At 38.1% G+C, this 24,228-nt stretch overlaps 1 protein-coding gene across 3 annotated transcripts in view; it reads left to right on the forward strand.

The window, feature by feature from the left end:
* PPM1B (protein phosphatase, Mg2+/Mn2+ dependent 1B) overlaps positions 1-24,228 on the forward strand; it is a 61,240-nt gene that overhangs the window by 14,120 nt on the left and 22,892 nt on the right. For 2 of the 3 annotated variants that reach the window (XM_018085101.2, XM_018085106.2), the window contains exons 2-4: positions 976-1,091; positions 3,286-3,634; positions 11,381-11,525. The gene's annotated coding sequence lies outside the window, so the exon portion shown is untranslated. The remainder of the gene's footprint in view (positions 1-975; positions 1,092-3,285; positions 3,635-11,380; positions 11,526-24,228) is intronic. The other variant, XM_018085103.2, reaches the window with a different exon arrangement.

Here is a 24,228-nt window from a genome sequence, read left to right on the forward strand (position 1 = left end):
TCTTTTTCAGTGTCAAAAATATATTTTGGTTATAATATAACTATATTATAGTTAACCATATGTCTTGCCTGTGTTATTCTGAACCTTGTGGTAAAACAAAGCAATTTGTAGAGCATTTGAATTTATTGGGGAGGGAGGAGGAAGCAAGATGCTGGATAGTGGAACTAAATCTCCGTTTCTCTGGTATTGGTTCCCTTCCCTCTTTGTCCAGGCCTCTGAAAAAAACTATTATCTTAGATGCTACATATAAACATCTCCAAAATGGACAAGGCTTTGGTTAGATTCTTGCTGCAGAAATTACATACTGGGTGGGTTTAAGTGTGATAGCCCTTCTCGTGGGTTTGTGCAAAGTGCAACTTCATTAGTTTTTTTTGTAGCCAAGAGAGCGTAGTGAATACTTGTGTGTTTCTGCTTGTGCTTTTAAAGAAATCTGTAGTGGCCAGTAACAGGCTTCTTTGTCATGGTTTCTGTGCTTTTGAATAAGTTGCTATCTCAGCTTTTAGTTTCTTTTCCTCTGCATGCAGGGTCTGGATATATTGTTGTAAACTATTGCATTACTGTATCAGATTTTTCCATTATCTCTGCACTCAGACATGCATGCACACACATAATTGTATTCAGGCGCTCTCTGTCACGTGGTTCACGTATTACTGGTTTGGAAACGGATTTGGTTACACGATATCTGTGAAGGTGGTATGGATTGACAGTGGGAGTTTTTTGGCAAGTAGTGGCCACTGAATTGTTGATATCTTAAATCGCTTCATACTTACATCTCTAACGAGTTAAAAGCATTCACGTGATGTTTTGCTGCATTACGTAGACAAATAGGAACTTCTTGACTAACTTGACCTCTTCCAGTGGCTCATGGAGTTTATCAGTTTCAGTTTAGTAGTAGCTATTGAGTTACAGATTGTATTGAAAATTGTGTTGAACTAGGAGAGAAATTGGTCAATTCTTCCATCTTACTGCTTTCAGACTCAAAGGCTCTTCTGCTTTATTCACCCTTAATATACATGGAAGAGTCTCTAAAGTGAATCTCTATCGGAAAGACAAAGATCTGAAAGAAGTTTTGCTTTTGTACTACATTCAAGGTAAGACTTTCAAAATTGTCCGTGATCAGATGACAAAAAGCATGAACAGTGAGACTTGCAAAATGGGGCTATTTCTGAGTTCTTGGCTTCTTGCACATTATACTATTCCTGCAGACTATTATGACTGTTTACTAAGTACTAAATACTTTGTTGAAATGCACTAATGGTCAGAGGCATATAAGCTGGCAGTGGCTGTGTTCCTTAACTAAAATGGTCAAGTGAGTTGCTACTTGTAGCTAGTGTTTACTATGCAGAGCTGTCTTTTGGGTAGCATAGGTGTTTCTAATTCTAAAACTGATATACTAAGTTGCATGATACAATATGGAATGTCTTACTAAATTGGCAGTGTCTTAGTAACTTTTTTGTTTACTTTTTATTCCTGTGCTGAGCTTATTGTAATTCTCTGTGAATGCAGAGACTGAATGCAGTGGATGCATTCGAGTGATAATTTGGTCACTTTCAAAACATTGGGAAATAATTGGGAGTCAGAGGGCAAGTTTGCTGCGTTTTGGAGGAAATGGTAGATGCATTTCTTTCAATAAAACCATAGCTTCAAGCACATGCACAGGCAGCACCTGTCTGCAAGTTAAAACACTGGTCAAGTGGTAGGAGCCATTAACATCATTCAGCAGTGATGCCATTGACTTCAGCTTACATGCACAGTTTGACAAAATGTTATTAATGTTTGTTGTGTCATTCTCACACCACTCCCAGGGAAGAGTGGAGGATATATATATATATGAGGCCATGAAGATGATCAGAGGGCTGGAGCACCTCTCGTGTGATGACGGGCTGATAGAGTTGGAGTCGTTCAGCCTGTGGAAGAGAAGGCTCTGGGGAGACCTTGTAGCAACCTTCCATTACCTAAAGGGGGCTTACAAGAAAGCTGGAGAGGGACTTTTGACCAGGGTGTGTTGTGACAGGACAAAGGGTAATTGCTTTAAACTGCAAGAGGCTGGGTTTAGATAAGATAGTAGGAAGAGAAATTGTGGCTGCCCTCTCCCTGTCAGTGTTCCAGGCCAGGTTGGATGGGGCTTTGAGCAACCTGGTCTAGTGAAAGGTGTCACTGCCAATGGCAGGTGGGTTGGAACTAGGTGATCTTTAAGGTTCTTTCCAACCCACACCATTCTATGAAGAATGGAGAGGCACAGAGCTGTCCATTGCAGAGATAGTACTTGTGTAAGAGGGGGAATACAAGGCTGTGGTATCTGGTTGTAGAAGGGATGTTGGAGACATTCACATGTAGTCACTCAGAAGGACCTAAGAGTTATTTTGGGGACTAATATAGAAGTAGCACTTAATATAGGCAGCTGGTTGCCTAATGCTAGCAGTTTTGGGGAGGTGGAAACCTACTGAAATTGGCACTCATTATACTACATTCAGCACCTATTTGAAGGCTTGGATCAGCAGTCTTCTATTCATGTACCTATTTCTGATTTTTTTTGTGACTGTGGTTTTGTTTTTTATGTAGCAGGTTTTACTGAACTATTTGTGTAATCCCCAAGCTAAATGTCTTACTTTTTCTTTTTAAACTGCTAAATTCATCTGATTCTTTCAGTTGTTGTTCTGCAAAAGCATGAATACTTAAGAGTATTCCTTTGTGTGCCATGATTATTTTATGGATACATAGTTTAATCCAGATAGTTTGTTAAACTAGTATAGAATACATGCAGGATAAGCTTTATATGTAGTTAAGTGGTAAGACTGAGATGTGAGTTTTGGAATATAGAAATGATTTTAAAATGTCTCGACATGTTGTCTATAAATGGGATGACAGAGTAGGGTGTTTGCCCCCTTGCTACAGTTAATGTAGTTTTTTAATACATCTTTGTGCTAAGATGTTCCCATCACCATTCAGTCCAGCAAGGGCATGTCTTGCAGCCAGCCGTGTCCAGGAGCAGTAGTAACCTTTGGTGGAGCTGGTGATGGTGTCTTAATCTGTGTTATCCAAATTTGCCTGCAGCTGATGTCTGAAATGATGAGTCGTATAAAGTGAATGTTGAATTATTAACATGCTTGCTTTCCCGGAATCCTTTTTGCTGTCAAGTCTGTGTAGATGTATCGTTACTGCATTGACTGCCTGTCATGTCCTTAAGCACCCTCTCTAATAGTGATTTCTTGAAAATCAGCATGGTCTTCTTGCATGTTACTTTTAACATTCTTATTGACAAAATTGCCCTTTGAATTTTTACAGGTGTAGTTCGACACGTATTGTGATACTTGCATAGTGACAAAACTAATACAGTTTTTACTCAATAGAAATATCCGAAAGTTCAGCGTTGAAATATATGTTGCAAATTGAGAGTTTAAACTGTATTGATCAAAAGTGAATCCAAGTAATTTGTTGTGGAACTGAAGGTGCAGTATGAATTGGACAAAACTTTTGAGTATTTAGGCTTGAAAGTTGCCAAATGGCTGCTCTGTGCCAAGTACTCCTCTGTTTAGATGACAAGTGAAGCAGTTCAGATAGCCTCAATGCAGACACCTGAAAAAGATACCATGTGTCCAGGCAACGATACTGGAGCCTGCTGCCAGAAAAAAAGGTAATGGAAATTTGCTTCACTCTGCAGTTCCTAGACATAGTAATTTTTTTGATTAGACTTCAGGCTTTTTCTTGAAAAGTTTCTCTAGCCTGATGGAAAAGTAGAGCATGCTATAAAAGAGCAGGGGGGGAGTAGGGTGTTTTCTGATGTAGTCTGAGAAGTCATCTGTGATCCAAAACCTAACTTTCTAGACTGTACTGTAGATTGAATATCACGTGATTACAGGTGTATTGATTCTGTTATGGTATGGGAGTATATAATTACATATCACGTAGGATCAGCTGCTTCTCTTCAGCATTTGTTTATAACTGCCTTAAAAATGCTTTGCGATATGCCTTATTTGACATGAATCAAATCAGTTCAACCAGGTTGATTTAGGAAGATGATAAATCTGTTTTAGTAATAAGGGAGTGACTTTATAAACAGATGAATCCTCTTAAAAATTTTTAATTGCCTTTATGTTTATAAGCGCTAATTCTCTTAGTACTAATACCGTGCTGTTACTGAAGTAACTTTACTAGTAATTAGAAAAATTGTCTTAACATGGAGGAGACAAAGGAAAAAAATGTTCTAAAACTGTAGTTGAGGTATAAAAATAACTGTATTTTAACAATTCCTATTTGGAGCCTTCAGTTCCTGTATTTTACAGAAAGTTAGTTCTTTTGGAAGACTGTGTGTGTGTAGGCTGTGAGTTGACATAACAGATGCTTGAATTCTCTCTTTCCAAGTCATGTGCTTTGCAGTAAACATTAAAATGCCTGTAGCATCATAAGTGTTAATAATTGGCTGCTGGTACTACTGGTGTTCTTATGTTACCAATTTGAACGTGATGGTGATTTTATTGTGGTGTTGAACGACCTCTTTTACATTTAATTTAACTCCTGTTGTGTATAAATTTAGCAAGTGGTAACATGGCTAAAAAAAGCCGCAAATAGATCCAAGTGGCTAACTAGTGTGGCAGAGAATTTATGCCTTCTGTAACTGTCTGCACATCAGCAGTGGCCAAGATTTTTTTTTTTTTAGTACTGTGATGGCTCAGTTTTAGTGCCTTTATACCTGAAGACTTACTCTTACAAGATGAGGGAAGAACCTTCTTGGAGAGAGGCAAAGTCCTTCCTCTAATCACTAGTATCATATATAAAGAAATAAAAAACCACTCTTGCTATCCCTTATAAATTTGATATAGCTTGATTTCTGTCATTGTCAAACATATTAATATTAGGGAATTGCTGCTGAATTTTCTGTACTCGGTGCTAAGTGAAATACTGTAATTTTGATGGTTTTGCTTATTTTTCACCCCAGTTGGTGGTGTTTAAGTGCCTTCTAAATTTTGTATGTACTTGGGGTCTCACTTAGGGATGTATGTGTTATATGTGTAAGATATGGAAAGGTGTGATGAGTTGGCATGCATATATTGTAATGGTTTAATTCCTCTAATAGACAAAATGGGATGCTATTGTGCCTTTGAGAATCCTGTGTGGGATATTTGTTTTAAATACAGAATCTTTACAAAAAGACACATATAAACCAGGTTTAAGGTTTTTTTTCTTTCAGAAACAGCAGAAATATGATTGGGATATTAAGGATAAAGAATTCCTTATTGGCTTCAGTGATAGTAGCGAGACTTAATTCAAAAACTGACTTGTTCTAAATGCATTGCTGGCCACTAGGAACTAGGATGAAGTTCTCTACCCAGATAAAGAATAATTTTGGGCGACTCCGGCTCTTAGCTGGCTTAAAAATCACTGAATACTCTTCAGAGAAGAATTAGTCAAGATAACCATCTGCAGATAATCTCTTCCTCTCCTTTGTGACCATTTCATATGAGACAATATTAAAACAATATTAATCTTTTGAAAACTGTCAGACTTTAACTGTATCCTACAACTAAAGCATCTTAAATTTTTTTAGCTGTCCCCTTTGCTATCTTAGCAATCAAAGTGTTCAGTTATGTCAGGTTTCTTACCTACAGTGTAATGAAGTTTGTGACAGTGAAGTTTCTTTATTGTTCAAATGCACATACTTGCTACTGAATTAGCTGATCTGAAATATGGTGCTTCCTCTGATTTTCCTGACAACTGATCCTGTAGGATTTTTTAATTTTTTTTTCTGACAACTGATTCAGTAGGAGTTTTTTTTATGATTTTATGCTAAAGCCTTTCTTTGAAAGGCTTAACTAGAAAGGGCTAAGCCTTTTCTACTGCATGATCAACAGAGAAAGTTTTTATTTGCAAGATTACTTCTGAATTTGATTAATACCATATTTTGCTAACACTTCGCTCTTTGGGGGAAAGGAGTGACAGACTCTGGATGCCCTTTAGTACTGCTATAGGAGGTAGAGTGAGTGAGACTGAAGTGAAATGTGATTTAGGGACATGCTGTTTTGGCCCAGAGGACTTCAGAAGAGATGTGCCTTGTAATGTTATCAGCTGACAGGTGTGGTGGGTTCTTTCTCAGAACATTTAATTTGCGCTCAGGCTGAGATTTCTGCTGGTTTTATGCAGGTGGACATTTACAAAGTCTAAGTAATCCACCTGTAGTGACTGTATTTTTTAAAAACATCGGTTTGAAGGCCAGGTGTTAACAAAGACAGCAAATGGACAGATGGTTTCAAACTGATTAAGTAGCTATTGCTACCCAGGTATTCTAGCTAGTAATGTGATAATGAATTTACCTCATGGGGAAACACTATAGAAATGTGCTGAAATGATAGGCACTGCAGTAACAGTGAACATCTTAGGTTGCCCGTGCATATCACTCTGTGTCTGAGCTGGAATTTTGAATGCCTATCAGGAAGATGAAGGTTTGCAACTCTGCCCTTTGCTTTAAGAAAAAACACAAACTCATACAGAATAATACAGATGCATCTTCTTCAATCTGCAACTCCTGGATTGCTGTGGAAACAAAATGTGTATCTAGAACTTTACTTACATTGCAGTGATTATGTACAGTAAGATAAAAACTAGCTAGAAACTTTTGCTAGCTTTTCCCTAGAAAGTCCTAGCTGCTAGAAAGTCCTAGCAGCCCCAATAAACATGTTTGTTCAAAGTCCTCTGCTTACAATCCTTTGTTGTTTTAATTGAGGGTTTTTTTTTAAAGAAAACTGACATATAAATGGAATACATTTTAACTCTTGACGATAATTCCTTCTCTTTAGTTCAGCTAAAGATCAGATCACTTAAAATGAAAGCATTTTGTACTTGGATGTTTTTACTGAAGCATGTTAGATGGCCTCTCTCTTCAGCCTCATCTCTTCCTAAAGCTGGCTGTTTGAAAAGCTGTCCAGCATAACTGATGGAGAGATGATTCCACATTTCTCTGCTCAAGTTATGCTAAGCATAGCTCTGATCTGTGACAGAGGAACAGAGGAGTAAGTGCTTGCCAGTAATCTCCCAGTAGGCAAATACAGATTGCGTACGTGCATTCTGAATTCCAGTAAGGCTGGCTTTTGGTATTCCTTCATCTTATGCTTGTATAATTCAACAAAGTTTGATTTACTCGTGAGCTGGATGAGCAGTCTGTGCTTCAGGCATTCACTTGTACCAGCGTAACTGTCTGTACGTCTGCTCAGCCACACGCATGGAAACGGGAATGAGCTGCTGGGAGCAAATACCACTTAAGCTGCCACTGCTGCCATGACATCCACACAGCTGTAGTGCGAATTTACTCATCTAAAGCTTACCTAAAAGTGAGTCACAGAGAGTTTAGGAGTTAAGAAGGTGCCTTACAAATACATTTTAAAGACAGGTCTGCAGGAAGAAAGTTCAGAATAGCTTTTGTGATATGTATCAAAAAGTCCACCATTTCTGAGGTGATATTTTAAAGTATGGACCTAATTAGAATGCTAAGCCCATGATATTATCAATATTGGTATAATAGTGGCTTCCTGTTGGAAATTCAGCATTTAATAGTTCAAACAACTAACTGGCAATAGAAGTTTGAGCTGCAAACTTCAACCTGCTAAACTAAACTTTCACTGGAACCCCAAGTAAATGTTTCAAGACATTTAGATTTTTTTAAGAAGTCCTGGGTGTTAATTCTAAAATACCATAGAAAGATACTGTTGCACTTTTTACAAAACCATATTATTGTATTACCTGCTTCAAATAGGATTAAACTTGCTTCATAGAGTTTTTAATTTTGAACTTGAGTTCTTTCTGCTTCCTTTAACTGTTTAATATGAATATTTTAGTGCAACTTCCATGTTGAAGGGGGGGGGGGAACAACAAAAAACCCCACACCCACAGAAACACAAATCAAGACCTTGTCCAGTCTTGGTTGATTCACAATGTTTTTATGTAGAACCAAGGATCACTTAGCATATATAGAGAGAATTAATTACCCTTCTATTACAGAGGATGAACAACTCTCTCTTTAGGGTAAAAGTTGTACCTTTTCTCAAGTAATTAGGTAGATATTAACTCCTGGTTTGGTTTGGGATTTGTCATATAGGTAGGAAGAACTCCTGCATGAACTTGGAGCACTAGTGCGTTCCCTTGGTCTGTGCTCCTGCCTTCCCAGAAAAATCAGGTAGCCTAATGAGTGCCTCTCTTAGGAGAGGGATGTTATCTTACCTTTACCATATGCTGGGAACATGCAGCTGGGAGGTTGCAGTTTATTAGCTAACCTGTGGCACACACTGGTGCTCTTTTCCTTCTCCCTCCTGCTGTCTTCTGCAAAATCTTTTAGTATCTGTGTGACCCACACAGATACACAGAGTTCATAGTTCTGGAGGATGATATAGGTGGTGGTGGTATTGTGCTGTCATAAGGTCAGTCATGGCCATTAGATCATAGCTCTTTCTGTTCATGTTCAGTCAGTGAGGTACTTTGTTTGTTTACTTGTTTTAGAGCAGCAGTGATTTGGTTGTCCATGAAAGGTCAGAGTCATAGCTGGTTGTGAGGCAGAATAAATCCAGTGTTTATCTGGTGCTCCTCTGACCAGAGTCTGGAAACTTGCAAAGGACTGGATGTTGTAGTGGGTTTTGTTTGTTTAAACATTAGGATTCAGCTTGAGGATCATTAGTGGTTTGCTATCAGGATTATTAAGTGCATATTTAATCATCAGGAATAGCAGTATTTGATGCCTACCCTTCTGTAAAATAATATGGTAGGGTTTTTCAAATCTCTCTGGATTTTTTTTTTTCATGTGCTTATTTTGGAATATTTGGTTTAGTTCTTTAGCAATGAATTACTTATGTTGACTTTAGCTGTATGGTCTTTACCTTCTGAAGCAAATACTGTAAATGTGGTGAAATTCAAATTCTTTATTAGCCAAGGAATATTTAAGTTTTGCTTAATTAAAAACTATTCTACTATAGGGTGCTGGTGTCTTAGTAGCAAAAAAGTTTACTGAACTGACCTAGTCCTACTCAATTATTTTTATTGTATTTATGTTTACATACTCCAAAGATTTAAGTAGCTCAAATAAAATGCTTAATACATCTTGTAATTTTGTTAAGCCTTTAATAAGAAACATTCGACTTTATTCTTGTGATATAGTTTATGATGAGCAATCTCGACAAAACATTTGCGTTTGTGCATGTGACTGTTTTTTGCACAAAAATTATTAGGGGCTGGATAGCTTGTTATCCCAAAGCTATATCATGAGTTTAAATGTCATATGAAGGAAAAAAGTGTGGAGCTTATTTGGAGAGATAAGAGTCACCACTGTGCAGAATTAAGTAGAAGTAATGTCCCCTCTTTGTGCTATGTTCAGGGGTGGAGTGGAGTATCTTAAACTGCTTTTGTCTTTTGGGACACTGAATACTGTATTTCTCACTTGTTTATAGCTATATGTATAGATAGAATTTGTATAAATAGAAGCATATCCTGGAGAAAAATGCTCTTAGCCCAAAATACCTGTTTTGAATCTGCCCTACTGTAAGCAACCTGTCTCCTGGCTAAAAGTCATCCCTGTCTAAGGAATGCTCTCTCTCACATCCTCTGTAGAGTAGCATTTGGGAGGGGTCAAGTCTCTTGCTTCTGAAAAGCACAATGCTTATCTTCTGGGCTGCTTTTGTGAGTTCTTCTCTTCTGAAGGCCACTGGAGTAACATCAGAAGCACTGAGGCTCCTGAACACTTCATTGTGCAAACACCCTGTACTCTCCTAGTTGGGGGGATCTTCTGAAGGTGGGAGACAGTGCATGGAGGGTGCTGCGTTCTTGTCACATGTTTTGTGTCTGTGCCCTAGAACAACCTGTATTTAGGAGGAGGGAGTTCAACTATTTTGTGCAACTTTGTGAGTCCGTGCTTTCTATGTTTTGTTTTTTTTCTCCAGAGTTCTTGGATCTGGAAACAACATTTTTACTGAAACTTTTTAACTTCTTGGGGAGGGTTTTTGCCGTGTAGTCCAATACAGTGATTTAGTAGATTTTTTTTTTTTTTTTAGAACTTTTTTAGTGTTCATTAATGATTTAGTGGATGCTTCTTAAGGTCTAGTTTCACAGTACTCTGAACAAATCTGAATTGGCAGCATCTCCTGGTTCTGCATTTCTGTCATTGGCATTTGTCTGATCCTGCATTTCCTAAGCTGGTTCGGAGACCTCAAGTGGCAGAAAATAATTGAATTTTTCTGAATTAGTTTGGTTCCTCGAACCATCCATCCTGTTGTAGTGCCTGAGAGAATGTTGGTGAAAATACAGGGCTTACAGCAGTGTAAAAGTTATGAGCATAAAACTTACTGAACCCTTACAGTTCTTCAAACGTAGCAAAGCAGTCCTTTTTAGCAATTTTGTGCTTATGACACTTTTTGGTAGTTGAAAAGCACTATTTAGCGTTTGAAAGAGACAAGCCATAATGAAATGTCACAGCTCCATTCTTCGATCAGTGGGCTTAAAGTCAAGACCTGCAGTAGATCCTCTTTATCACTCATTCAGCTCATCAGAGTGCTGTAATCAGTTTAAAATCTTCAGTGTCACAATAAGGCTTGTATTTCCCTCGTGCCCCAGACAGAGCTGGCTGTTATGCAGAATTCTTCCTGCAATAATTCCTTTTACTGGTAGTGTACTGTCATGGTAACTTTTGTAAAATGCAGTGGTTTATAAGATTAAATATGTAGTCCCTGATCCATGAAGGAGTTTGGGCATTTGCATCCTGTTCAAAACAATGGACAGATGCTTTTGTACATCCACACATCTGAATTCTTAGTTATTTGCTACTTTTACATTTCAAGCTGAATTTATGGTTAATTTTATAGAAACTATTTTTAAAGAAATATAATGATTCTTATTTCAGAGGACCTGAAATACATTTGCAATTGAAGCTTATTATTTTTGTTTTAAACTCTTGTGCATTTTTACATCTAACCATGCAGAATAAAAAGCTTAGAAATTACATGTGCTACACATGGTGGGTTTAAGTCTTATCAAGCACTCAAGGAGTGTACTCTGTCATTTGAGTAGGTGAATAAAATTAAGAAATAGCAGAGTGATGTTAGGAGGCATGCAAAAGCTATTCCTTCTGTTACTGAATTTAGGGATTTGAATGGCAGGTAGTTGGCTGAAGACTTTTTAAGTGCTTGTCAGTGTTGGTGAAGGAAATAGGGAAGAATTTAATCTGATACTTTGTTAGCATGAATCTTGAATGTGACATTTAGAGAGTGTGTTGAAAGGTCTTCTGACATCCAGGTGTAGCTTTAGTTCAAGTACTTCTATTTAGGAAAAAGTTATATTCACGAAAAAATTAATGTATAAATCTGTTGTGCACCATCTGGAGTAGCTAACTGCTTCCTTTGTTTCTTTCTAGGAAATATCGAAATAAAGCAGATGTTGTGTCCTGTACTGTTATCTCAAGGTTTTGCAAGTCATTCTGTTATGTGCTTCTTGGCAGCAGGAATGTAAACTAATTCTTACAGCACTGAACTAGAACCTTGACAAGGTTACAATTACAGGTAAGAACAAATTATGCCACTTTGAAATTTGTGAGAACATATAGTTGCTTTTACTTTGACTGTGTTTTAATTTGCAATTTGTAATTGACCGTGGATTAACAGAAATTTCAGAGCATATTGGATAAAATTATGTGTTTTTTCTTCTCTAGATGTATTTGAATTTTGTTTAATGCTATTTTTTAATAGGAGGAAATATAATTTCAGGTATAACTTCTTTCTGTTATACAAAGCACTGTTAATTAATTGGGGGAAGAAATGTAATTTTTCACCACCTAAAATGTGTGCTGACCCAGATTTTGGGGAAGGTATGTTCTCACACAGAAGACTGTACAGTGTCAGTAAAAAAGTTATGTTTTGCCGCTGTGTTGGGATCAGCTTACTGTCTGCATGTGGCTTTTTTCCCCACAAGGTCTGCATTTCTGTAAGAGCACTGATAGCAGCAGTACTGCTTAAATTACCTGTTTTAATCAGTTACAGAAAATCTCTAAATTTCTTGACAAGGTCCCCTGTAGCTTCAGCTCTTGAATCACCTTTTCAAGGGTAAAGGTTGATGTCTTTTTTCCAGGTCAGTGAAAATGTTTTGACTGCTTTCTATCGTTAACTTTGTCTGACAATGGTGGAGATAACTGGTCGTACTCTGTCACCTTCTTCTGAACCTGTGTGTAGGGAACTAAAAGTCAATGTTCTTTTACTCTGACTACTTTAAAAAAAATTATAAATTCAGTGGTATAAAACTATAGTAATGGAAAGAAACCCCACATCCTCCACAAATACCTGTGATAGAGATTGCATATTTTGGTTTTTATGTTTCTGAAAGATTTATTTCGGTTTTTAAACAGGGACTATGTGTTTTGAAGACTGTCTGTGAAATGGCTTTATTGCATGTGCCCAATCTGCAGAATCATGATCAAGTGAAGGTCTTTCAATCTTGATTTTGCATTTGGGTGTCTTTGATAGAGTGGCTTGCCACTTGTCAATAGTGGCAGGCAAGAGTCTGGACTGTTGTTATGAAGCAGTCTAATGTGTCCTACTCTGAAGTTCAATAATGCATAGGGTCATAAGTCAGTGACAGGTTTGTGCCAAGGAGGTGGCATTGATTGTTCTGCTACAATGAAAGAAGGGTTCAAACGTGGTTTGTTTTGAGGGTTTCTTTGTTAGTGTCGTGTTGATCGAATGCTCATACTTATTTTGCAGTGATGTAACATGTTGAAAAAAGGCACAACTCTTCTTATACTGTGCCAGTCAGACTTAATTTGAGTGGACCTCTAGTATTCATGTAGCCCAACCCTTGTGTCCAGCTTCCTCAGATTTCTGTGTGAATCAAGAAGTCATCCCTCAATTATGTTAATAAAGGTGTATTGCTTTACTGTGGTTTTGCAGACCTGTTGCAGAATCCTTATTCTGGTCTTTGAGACCTGTTTGGGAACAATTTATTGATTATATGAATTGATGATTCATTGCTGCCTTATTATCACCAAAGGTTGTCTGAAACTTTCTGTAAACAAATTGAAGGAGGTAAGAAAAATTATCTGAAAAGCCTAAATTTAGAATAAGAGAGAACTCATGCCTAGTGACATGCTCTTCATGTTAATGAGTAAAATTCTTCAGTTTTAATATCAGTAGTGTATCGGATAAACTTTGGTTCTCTTTCTTAAAATCTGAGGTGCTATTTCTTTAACAAAAACCTGGCTGCTGTTTGTTGTATTGATGATTAAGAAGGACCAAGCTAAATTTACACTCAAAATAATTGGTCTCTTACTGAATTTAGAGAACCAAAACAGTGATTCTGCATAGAAATAATTATAAACTTTGGTAGTGTAGGATCACTTTTATACTTGGTCAGTGCTTTGTAGTATCCAAGGGCCACATGTGCATCTGTTCTGAACAGCCCAGTAAAGAAGTGAGAACATTCTTATTGGCTAAGGAAATATGAGCAGATATGGGCAAACAGAAAGAATTTCAGTTAATATCATAGGATGTAAATCTTGTGACAATATAGTCAGGAGAGATAAGCAACAGTACTGTGTAGTCTTTGGGTGGTATAATAAAGCCATACTGAGCTGCAGGGTTTGAGTTAAGGACAAAATGTGACTCCAGGATTAATAAGCCTGGACAGGTAATATCTGAATTAACCAGGTAGGCCCATTTCACTGAAATGGCAATGCACCAAATTTCTACTCCAAGAAAATGGTAGAAGAGCATGAATGGTGGCTTATGCAGAGCTACCTTGACTCTTAAAGACTTTAGCCTTCATTCTGGTCCCATGCAGGTGCTGGCAGCAGTAGTCTGCTTTGCATTGTCTAGGCCCAGCCTTGTTGTATTTGGTGAAACAACCTGGGTGTTTACGTATCTTATGTATCACTTTTTGTAACTCTGTAACTCAGATAAACTGTTTGCAGATTACAAAGGGGATTGAATTTCCCAGACTTTGTAGTGTTTGGAGGAAGTCTTGGTAAAGAAACTGAAGTTGTTACCTGAAGACCCAAGATGAGTGACACTAATTAAGACACTGACTACAGTAGAGTCTTTCTTACTGAGAATGACACTGCAGATTTCTTTGGTTAAGTCTCTGGCAGTGGTACAATGTGAACTAAGGGCTGTTATCAGAAGTCACACTAGCAAGCACAAAATTCTGGGTAGTTAACTAGGAAAAGCACTGCATGTTTTTTAAAGTTTTTATTTGACCCCAAAACTATGTGAATTTGACTTCTGCAATGTGAATAAAAGGGAACCTGCCTGATAAAGGTTTCCTGACTAAAAAGACATCAACCTGGACACTGGTGACTTTGTACTATATGCTGTGATTAGAAAGGCAGATTCAGAGTCCCCTTCCAGGTTTTTTGTGAAGTTCATCTTGAGTATCTGAGGTATGATCTCTAACTTTGTATGTACCAAGCTGCATTCCAGAAAAATAAGAAGCTTCAGCATAGAAGTGTGCAATTCATCCATGAGAGACACATAGTTGCTGCATAAGCTGAGCTTGAAGATCTGCAGTTAGGTAGCTTCACCCATGTTCTAGTAAGATGCAAGAAAACAGAATATAAAATAAACCTCTGAAAAGGCCACAAGCATATGTGTTTTTCTGGTGTTAACAGCATAGCTCAAAAGGTGCACTCCTGGTGCTCCTTTCTATATTTTCAATCTTTTCTGTTGAAGGTTACAGCCCCCTTGGATCTGCTGTCTAAGCTCTGGCTTCCAAACCCACTGCAGTCAAAGTCACAAAGTTTCAAAATACTAAAGCTAACTTTGCACTTCTTCAGTGAAACAGTTCAAAGAGTAAGGGCAAAAACATCTCAGCCAGCAGTTCTGAAAGAAAAGAAATTGCTGGCACAATGTGGTGGTGAGTAGCTGAGGCAGAGCAGAAGTGATAATGTTTTCAGGTGGTGCTACTGACATTGATTACAGATGTGAATCTACAGTGCTAAATTGTGCCTGTGGTGGTTTTGTAGCTCCAGGCCAGTTTTTAAAGTAGCTCAAGTACATTCTCAAAGTAATGTACATTCTTTGTAACTTGCTGGTTGAAAAGTAGTGGTAGGGAAAGTTGTGTTTTGTTTGTCTTTGTTACTGTTTCTTTTTCCTCAACTGTTGTAACAATGGAGATGCTGAAATTCATTTCAAAACTACAACTGTAGCTCCTAAGCATGTATGCTACCTGATGATGGGGATAACTTGAAAAATTTTTTGAAATTCCTGGTTTAAAAGCCTTTTGGGCTTCTTTCATGATACCCTGGCAGGAAAAGTTTTTTGGTAATAGGCTCTATATTTAAGTTTTATAGTGGTGCTTAATTTCTTTCTGTCAATATCTTTGGTCAGCTGAGATCCTTCCTAAACACAACTCCTATGGCCACAGATTATTTAAAAACAATCCACCCACCCACCCCCCCAAAAAAATAAACCTCATATGAATGGGGTAATCACTGTTCTTTTATGTAGTTCATTTTTACTTGGAAGCAAAATATTCACATCTTATTGTTAGATTACAATCATTTCTGTTTGACTTTGCCAGTATTTGTGGCTACGTAGAGTAGTTGTTACAGCCAAGCTTCAAGTAGAGCTCTTGCTCAGAGCTTCAGTAACAGTTTGCCTAATGTAAATTTGTATAATGCCAGCATTTTTAATGCCAGTAAATAAGAAGTGAGACCAAGTTTTCTGGGATCAAAAATCAAGATCCTTAAAGCTGATTTCACTCATCAAATGAATTTGCATATAGTATACATACATTATGCTATCTATTTATACTATGAGTATAGTAATAGTATAGTAATAGTATATTGTAAGTGAACACAAGATGAGTAAAATATCAGTATTTCTTCTGTAAATTGAAGAGGCACAAACCAGGACAAGAGGATCTTTATGAATTTCAAAACTGTCTACAGTGTGTAGACACATGTACGGCATAGAAGTCTGCATGTGCACGTAATACACACTAGTGAGGGACTGAAGATGGAGGCAGATGAGCTTTCTACCAAGACTAAATTTGGTTTTTTAACTTAAACCAGAGAAGTTATTTCTTCCTACACTTTCAATGGGTTTTGAAAATGTTTGTCATAGATGTTTTGATTATTTATTTGTCATTTACATCTTTAATATCTAGTGCAGCATTTTTTCTGTTGAAACGTCATTCTTTTTTTATAGCAGGAGCACATGTGTTTTGTAACAGGAAACTCTGGCGCTGTTTGTTTTCCACGGCACTGACTTATTAAAAATGACTAGCCTGTTGAGTGAATCCTTCTGAGGAAAAGACATTTTACAGTACACTTTTATGACCTAAGCCCAAAAGATTGATGTTGGACCATTCTCATATTATGAAAAGATACATTATTGCCTTTGGGACTGTTGACCATCAAGGTATTAGTTTAGTTCTGATGTTCTCTTTGAAGCTGACATGTGATCTGAAAATTACTTTATAGTATCTATAAGAACTTTGATTATGGCTTTTAGACCTTTGTAATCTAATTATGTGTTGGTTGCTGTTATGGTTTAACCCTAGCCAGCAACTAAGCACCACACAGCTGCTTGCTTGCTCCCCCTCCTCACTCTCCAAGGGGGGATGGGAAAACAAATCATAAAAGTGAGAAAATTCATGGGTTGAGATACAGACTTTTTAATGGGGAAGAAAAGGAAGGAAAAAAATAATGTCCTGCCTGTGTATCCTCCCAACTTCTTGTGCCCCTTCAGCCTTCTTGCTGGCAGGGTATGAGAAGCAGAAAAGTCCTTGAATTAGTATAAACACTACATAGCAACAACTAAAAACATCAGTGTGTTATCTACATTATTCTCATACTGTATCCAAACACAATTCTGTACCAACTAGTAGAAAATTAATTGACTCTATCCGATCTGAAAACAGGTTGGATTCTATACCATTTGCATCATACCCAGGTCCCACACTTTCCAGTACATCCCAAGTAATCACTGTCACCTTTCCTTTCTTTTGATAAATTCACACAGATATCATTCCATGATACTCTTTTCTATCAGTCTGTGGGCCATCCCTCCACAATGTCTGTTGAGTTTATTTAGTCCATGACTTCGGGCTTCATCTGTCATGGTAGGAGAGATTATGTGTAGTGTTGGATTGTTTCATGCTAAAGCCATCACTGCTGCACTTGTCTAGTTCTGTCATCAAAATTTGTTCTTCATTAATCTGAGTAATTCTGCTATAATATGCTTGATTATTATTTAACATTATTTAATATTATTATGTTTGATTATTATCGCTGTAATAGCGATGACTTACAATATTATATAGCAAATAACATACTATGATTCACATCATTGCCTGTCCTTACCCAGAATCAAATCCCCTTGAGGTACACATTGGACTTCCTTGTCCTTCTGCATTACCCACCATGTGCACCCAGATCCTTGAGCAAGTGCAATTCTGTGGGTGATTACTGGATCTCCTGTGCAGGTCTCTTGACCTTTCTTTGTTTTATGGCAAAACCAGCTTTCAGAAGGATTCAAACTATTTTTTCACTATCTCAGAAACTTCTGTTGCTGTATCACCCCACACAATGTTGTCATCAATGTATTAGGTGTTCTAGAGCTTTGCCTTGTTTGAGTACAGTCTGGATCAGTCCGTGGCAAATGGTAGGTCTGTGTCTCCACCTGTCAATTCCAGGTATACTGGATGGCCTGCACTCTGCTGCCAAAGGGGTTGAGAACTGCATTAGTGCTATCAGTTGACATGCCACTTGGCTGCCTCTGACTCCTCTTGATATTGAAGTTCCAGCGTGTCTGGCACGGCTGGGCTCGGAGGGGGCATGACTTCATTCAGGCTGGGATAGTCTACTGTTAGTCTGCACTGACCGTATGGCAGTGAGCTCTGCTGAAGTGAGTCCACTTGCCTGGGTAGCATAACATCTTCAGTGAAGGGATACCTTTCCTTCATACCTGGCAGGAGTTGCTTCCTGGGGCTGAGGGCTTGTACCCCTTTTCCAATTGTTCCGTTAGTGCCCTCTTCTGTAGAACAGGATCACAGATGCTTAGCCTCCCTACCCTCTAATTCCAGGCTACTGGCCCTGTTATTCCAGCATTGGAGCAGCCAGGTGATCATGTCCTTGCCTGGCTGATGGCTGAAATCTTTAACAGCTCACTCAGGGGTGTGCTGTTAACCAAAACATGAGATGGCTACTGTCTCTTTTATGAGTTCTACCTCTTCCACTGCCTCTTCTTGTGATGACCCTGCTTCTTCATCCCTTCTAAATGAGCTCGCTTTCCTTGTCTATAGTAGTATGGTACAGACAGAAGTTGGTGCTTTGGTTTAGCCACCATGTCTGTCACTGGCGTTGGAGTAGCTGCTGTGCCAGTCATTTTGCCATCAGATCCAGAGGCTTTTTTTGCCCTCAGAGGTACTGTGTAGTGTTGAACAGGGCTCAGGAGGCCTGGGCCAAGCCCTAGCACATTGCCTGACTTTTATTGTCTCTGGTATTATCTGGGTGACAGCATAGTTTTTCCAGATTTTGTGCTTGTTTAGTGCTGAAGTTCCAAAGCACTGAAGGTGCCCCCTGTCCTAGGCATTTGCCCATACACCCTCCCACTTATTACTGTCCAGCCTCAGGGCGGATCTCTGTATGGCTCTGAAATAGTCATTTACCCCTAAACAACGTCTTGAACATGTCCAGAAGACATAGCAATAGGAATGCTAGCTTCAACATCCCAAGGATATTAAAAATTCTCAAGTACTGTTTTAATTAGCCTGGAGGAGAAGGGGAAGATGGTACCAGTCTCCCCCATGGATTGGGTTTCTGAGGAGAAAAGGTAAAAGTTGTAATTAGTAATAGTTTCCTATAGATGGCTCCCGAAGTCTGGAGATGTCGGCAGTGCTGAGTACAAATACCAGATTAGTTTCATGACCAACAATTTTGTCGTATTATTAGACAGTGTTATGGAATACAACAACATGATAACCTGAGGCCAGTTCCCATGGGTGATAAACAGCACATGGGGCAATATATACAAGTAAAGTAAAGTATTATGTACTGCAACTTTACAAACAAGCACACCAACTTTGAGAGCACATACATCACCATTGTGACCAGTGACTAAACTAATATAATGAATGCTTATAACAAATTTCTTCTGATGCGTTCTAGTCAGATTTATTATTATTTCAACCTGCTGTGCCCTGTGTTGGGCACCAAAAATGATTGTTGTGGTTTAACCCCATCTGGCAACTACTCACCACACAGCTGCTCACTCACTACCCCAGCTCCAGTCAGATGGGAGAGAGAATCAGAAGAATAAAAGTGAGAAAACTTGTGGGTTGAGTTAAAGACCGTTTAATGGGACAGAAAAGGAAGAAAATTTTAATAATAAAAGAATTAAAATATGCAAAACAAGTGATGCACAATGCAATTGCTCACCACTTGCTGACCAAGGCCCAGCCAGTTTCTGAGCAGTAGCCCCTGGCCAACTTTCCTCCCAATTTATATATTGACTATGATGTCATGTGATATGGAATATCCCTTTGACCAGTTTGGACCAGCTGTCCTGTCTGTGTTCCTTCCTGAGTTCTTGTGCCCCTCTAGCCTTCTTGCTGGCAGGGTATGAGAAGCTGACAAGTCCTTGACTTAGTATAGCTAACAGTACTTAGCAACAACTAAAAACATCAGTGTGTTATCAACATTATTCTCATACTGTATCCAAACCACAACTTTATACCAGCTACTAGAAAGAAAATTAACTCTATCCTAGCTTGAATCAGGACAGCTGCCTTCATTACAGCCATCAAGGAAGTATTTCTGCCTGTCAAATATAAATCAAAATGGAAAGGAACAAGCTTTTCATTTAAAATAGCTGCCTATTTCCCCTTATGATATAGTAGAAAATCGTGAATATCTGTAACTGAGCAAGAACCATTTGCCAATTTATAAGTAGCAGGTATAGTTGTTTGTCTCTTAAACATAAATGCAAGTGTATACACAGATGTGACTTTAAGACCCTCTACTATATGGCTGATCTAATACCAAAGAAAATCTTGACTGTAGCTGGAGCAAAAAGGATATTGGTCATGAATTCTTCTTGCATGTCAGAGGACATGACTTCTGTATTTGTACTTCCGTACCTCAAAATGCTAGATATCTTTGGTTTCCTGAGCCTGAATTATTGCTTCTGTTGCTTGTATATGAGATAAGGACCTCAGGTAGGATTTGTATCAGGTAGGAAACATCAAAGAATGTATATTGGGATTGTAGAGAAGTAAGCCTAGGGTTAGGTTTTTGCCCTGGGAAATGGATGTCAGCTTTTGTTAGGGACTTGCTGCCCTGAACTCTCTTGGAAATGGCTTAGCTATTGATGTAAAGCTAGAGCAGTAGTTAGAGCCTCTGCTTTAGCAGTGTATTGATCAGATTTAGTTTATTCATTGCCAGAGAGGGGCAAAGGCCAATATTTTCTTCCTTTATAAAGGCCTTCCAAAATCCTTTGAGCCTTGGTGATTATTGGTCTTTGCCAGGCAATAGATTTTTTTAAATTTTAATTATTTGTCTTTTGCCTTTTTCCTGGAGTTGGGAAGACTGTTGGGAGAAGAGAATCCTAGGTTTTCATTCTTGATCTGAATAATATATACAGTTTTCAAGACTAGTGTGTGGAGCATGGATGAGAACTAAGTCCTTCTGCATTTCCGAGAAAGTTTGGGAACTGCAGTAGATAGGGTCATCCAAATTTTCAAAATCTGAACTAGTGATTTTGTGTGAGGTAAACATTTTCACCACAAGGAAATTAAGTTGTTTTCTCAAACTGATGTGTTACACAATTAAATTTTGTTTAAAAATGAGATCTTTAGAGATTAAATCTCAAAGCTGAAGGGTACTGAATTTTTAAGTTTACATGTATTGGTTAAACCAACTGAATTACTGGCTTGAAGGTGGACGCTTCATCTGTTCTTCTGTTGACTATGTTTTCTCTCAAGATTGAATCTTGCTCTACAAAGATGTTTGGGGCTTAATGCCTTGAGTTCCTCAAGAAGTGTTGAGATATTTTGACTGAGTGGAAGCATGATGAAGTCTTCATTAAGAACTTGGACACCGGGAGGATATTAATTCTTAAAATGTTTGATACCATGTTGGGGGAGTGGTCCATAGACCCAATGGTGGGCCTTAACAGTGGATAGGTGTTGGTAGGCTGGATAAATAGTTTGATGGTAACCTCAGGAATGGTAATCAAATCATGTAGCTGGAATAAAGAAACCTTGTGCCTCTCTACAGGCTGTGTGATAACTATCTAGGAATGAGCTTTGCAGAAAAGAACCGTGGTGTCCTGGTGGAGAACAAGGGCAGGTGAGTTGAACATTAGAGAGCAGTGTGTCTGTAGTGGTGGAAGTTTGGGCCATATTAGAAAAGCTGTATCCGGCATTTTGGGAGGAGTGATTATTTTTCCTCTCTTTGGAACTCATGAGGCTGCATCTGGAATACAGTGTGGAGTGTAGGCCTGCCATTACAGGAAAGGCACAGAAATAGTGGAGCAGAGCACAACTCTCTTACTTAGGGGCTGGAACATGTGATGTATGAGGAGAGGTGAGAGCTGAGTTTCTAGAGTGTGGAGAAGAAAAGGCCAAGCTGTCTTCCAACACTGTAATGGGAGGTACAGAGAAGGTAGGGCTATGCTCTTCTCAGAGATGTGTGATAAAAGCCTAAGAGGCAAAGGACACAAGTTGATTCCTGATTGCAAGGATTTCTTACTGATTGCAAGTCAATCTCTGCATCCTTTATTAAAGATCTGCAGTAGGAAATGGGATATTTCAAACATTAAGAACATAATCTTGAATAGTATGATTTTTTTTTTCCTCCCTCCTGAGCTGTAAAAAAGCAAAGCTACTTATGAAATAGGTAAAGCTCTAAGGTATGAAAAATGCATTTGGTGTGTTTTTTTTAAATAGTATTTTTTATTTTACATATATAAAACACAACAGTCAATAGTGAACTCACAGGCTTCTGCAACTAGATAGGTTTTGATCTTTTTCCTTACTCAGTCATATGATTTCTTCCACATTTTTGATCTTAAGAACTCAAGATCAAAAGGATGTACTTTACTCAATTAGAGGAGTTTCATAGAAGGTCTGAAGTATTGGAGGATGTCTACCATTTATTGGAGGAGGTCTAGAATTTCAGTCCTTTATTACAGATTTATTAGTAAAAATGTTTTTATGTGCTTATAAAATAGCTTTATATTGTGTGTAATTTGTGAATAGGTGATCATGAGCTATTAGAATCCTTGCATGAGTCTCCTTTACTGATGTTATTTGAACTATTAAACTATGTGGAACTTGTTCAGCTCTTAACTGAGAACAAAGTAAGGCAGCTCAACATACCAATACAAGTGTTTTCACTTGTATTCACTTGTATTTTCACTTGTTTACTGAAAACACTTGTACTGGTATGTTGAACTGCCTTACTTTGCTTTTATGACACCATTTGACACAGATTATTTTTTGTTTGGGGTTCTTTTCCAAAGCAAAATCAGATGTTTCTAGAGGAAGGATTGTGAATAGTTTTGGCTGTGTATCTCCGTGATGAAATACCCTTTGTGTGTCGCTTCCACTGATTCACAGTGTTGCAAATGCTCTTTTTGAATAAAGAAGGAAAAATAATGATACAAAATAATTGTGAATAGAATGTACCTTACTAGTTTCACTTGCAAACTGCATACAGTTTGAAGCTTACAACAACATAAGCTGTGTAGCCATTTCATCATCTTTGCTCTCCTAGGTAATATAATTAGAGGCCAGTGGATGGTAAATACAGAGATAAGGAATAAAGAAAATATTTGTGGTTTCTTATGTGTGGAATTCTTTAGATAATGTAATAAAATTGAAATGGTGAGGAAGGTAAGGGAAGTTTAGAATGGCTTGCATGTGTTTGACAGGGCTTAATGACTTTTAAAGTTGTTAAAAGTACAAAAAGTATTTTGGGAAGGTTAGATTTGGGTTTGTACATAAAATGCCCCATGTCAAGAGCAAAAAGTCTCAGAATACTATCTTGGGTGTCACAAAATTCCTTAGTAGCTACATAAAACAGTTTCCTAAATACAAGACTTGTGTGTGGTAACATCAGACTTGATAGCAGAAGATTAATACATAGGCAGTTACAATTACACAAGTGTAGAGTTCCCTAATAAATGGTACTACAAGAACTCTTGGTAGTACTCGTGACTCAACTGGACAGGGCAGTTGCACAGTGTTAATTAGCATTTGTACTGTCCATGTAAAACCTCAGTTTATAGTGGCTATTTCAGAAATCATCTTTTCCAACAAATCTTTCTAAACCTGGAGTCCCATCAGTGTTTTATTCCATGTCAAAATAGATAACTTGAAGATCAGTAAGTAGAACATAGCATAGTACTCAAACATGAGCTGTTTAGATTCTGGCACTTCACAGCTGATTTAGCTTAGCCAGGTGCTTCCCCTACCTTTTTTTTTTTTCCCTCCCAAAATAAAAGTAAATCAAGTTACATGATGTTCAGTCTCTTACAGAACCACATTGCTCCTTTTGCATAATGTTAGTAGCACTTGAATCAAAGGCCATTAAACCTGGACTAAGACAGTAAAACTAGACTAAAGAGTAAACCAGGTACAGAGTTGCTGCAGTATTTGGGGAAGTTCGTCAAAATTTGTATTAAACTAAGAGTGGGAGACAGTTTAAAGAGGCATAAACTGTTGAGGCCTCTAATAGTGGGGGTCCTCAGCACTTCACAGAGATCATTGAGGTAGAGTGGCAGTGTGAAGTTTGAATTATCTGTGTGTAGTCCTGTGTATACTTAAAAGGTGTTTAGATGAGGGGAATGGCAGAACCTCTTTCTGGCCTAGTAACAAACTCTTAAACTAGAACTAAATTATCATGGCTCTGCAGACTTGGTGGGTACTGCTGTGTCAGAGACCTAATGACTGACAGAACAGGGTCAGTCATGGCAGAATTCTCACCAATTCTTTTTGGATGAAGGTTGCTGTGATTTTCACGTCAAAGGGGTGGTCATTTTTAGCATGATCAGAAGTTGTAGTATCTGAGTTTCTGGATCTGTGTCTTAAAGAATGTATTCTCTGTTAACTTTGTAAAGTGCAAGATCGTTTTCCAGGTCTATATAGGACAACTGAGTCTAATACAGGAAAGGAAATAACAAGTTCTCTAAGTCTTCAATGTAGATTATTCACATTTTACCTGCAAGCTTGCTCTCTGGAGATGGTTCTTCTCATACATTTTTGAAATGG

Source organism: Manacus vitellinus, unplaced genomic scaffold, assembly GCF_001715985.3.
Source record: "Manacus vitellinus isolate BGI_N305 unplaced genomic scaffold, ASM171598v3 scaffold_8_pilon, whole genome shotgun sequence".
Classification (NCBI taxonomy): domain Eukaryota; kingdom Metazoa; phylum Chordata; class Aves; order Passeriformes; family Pipridae; genus Manacus; species Manacus vitellinus.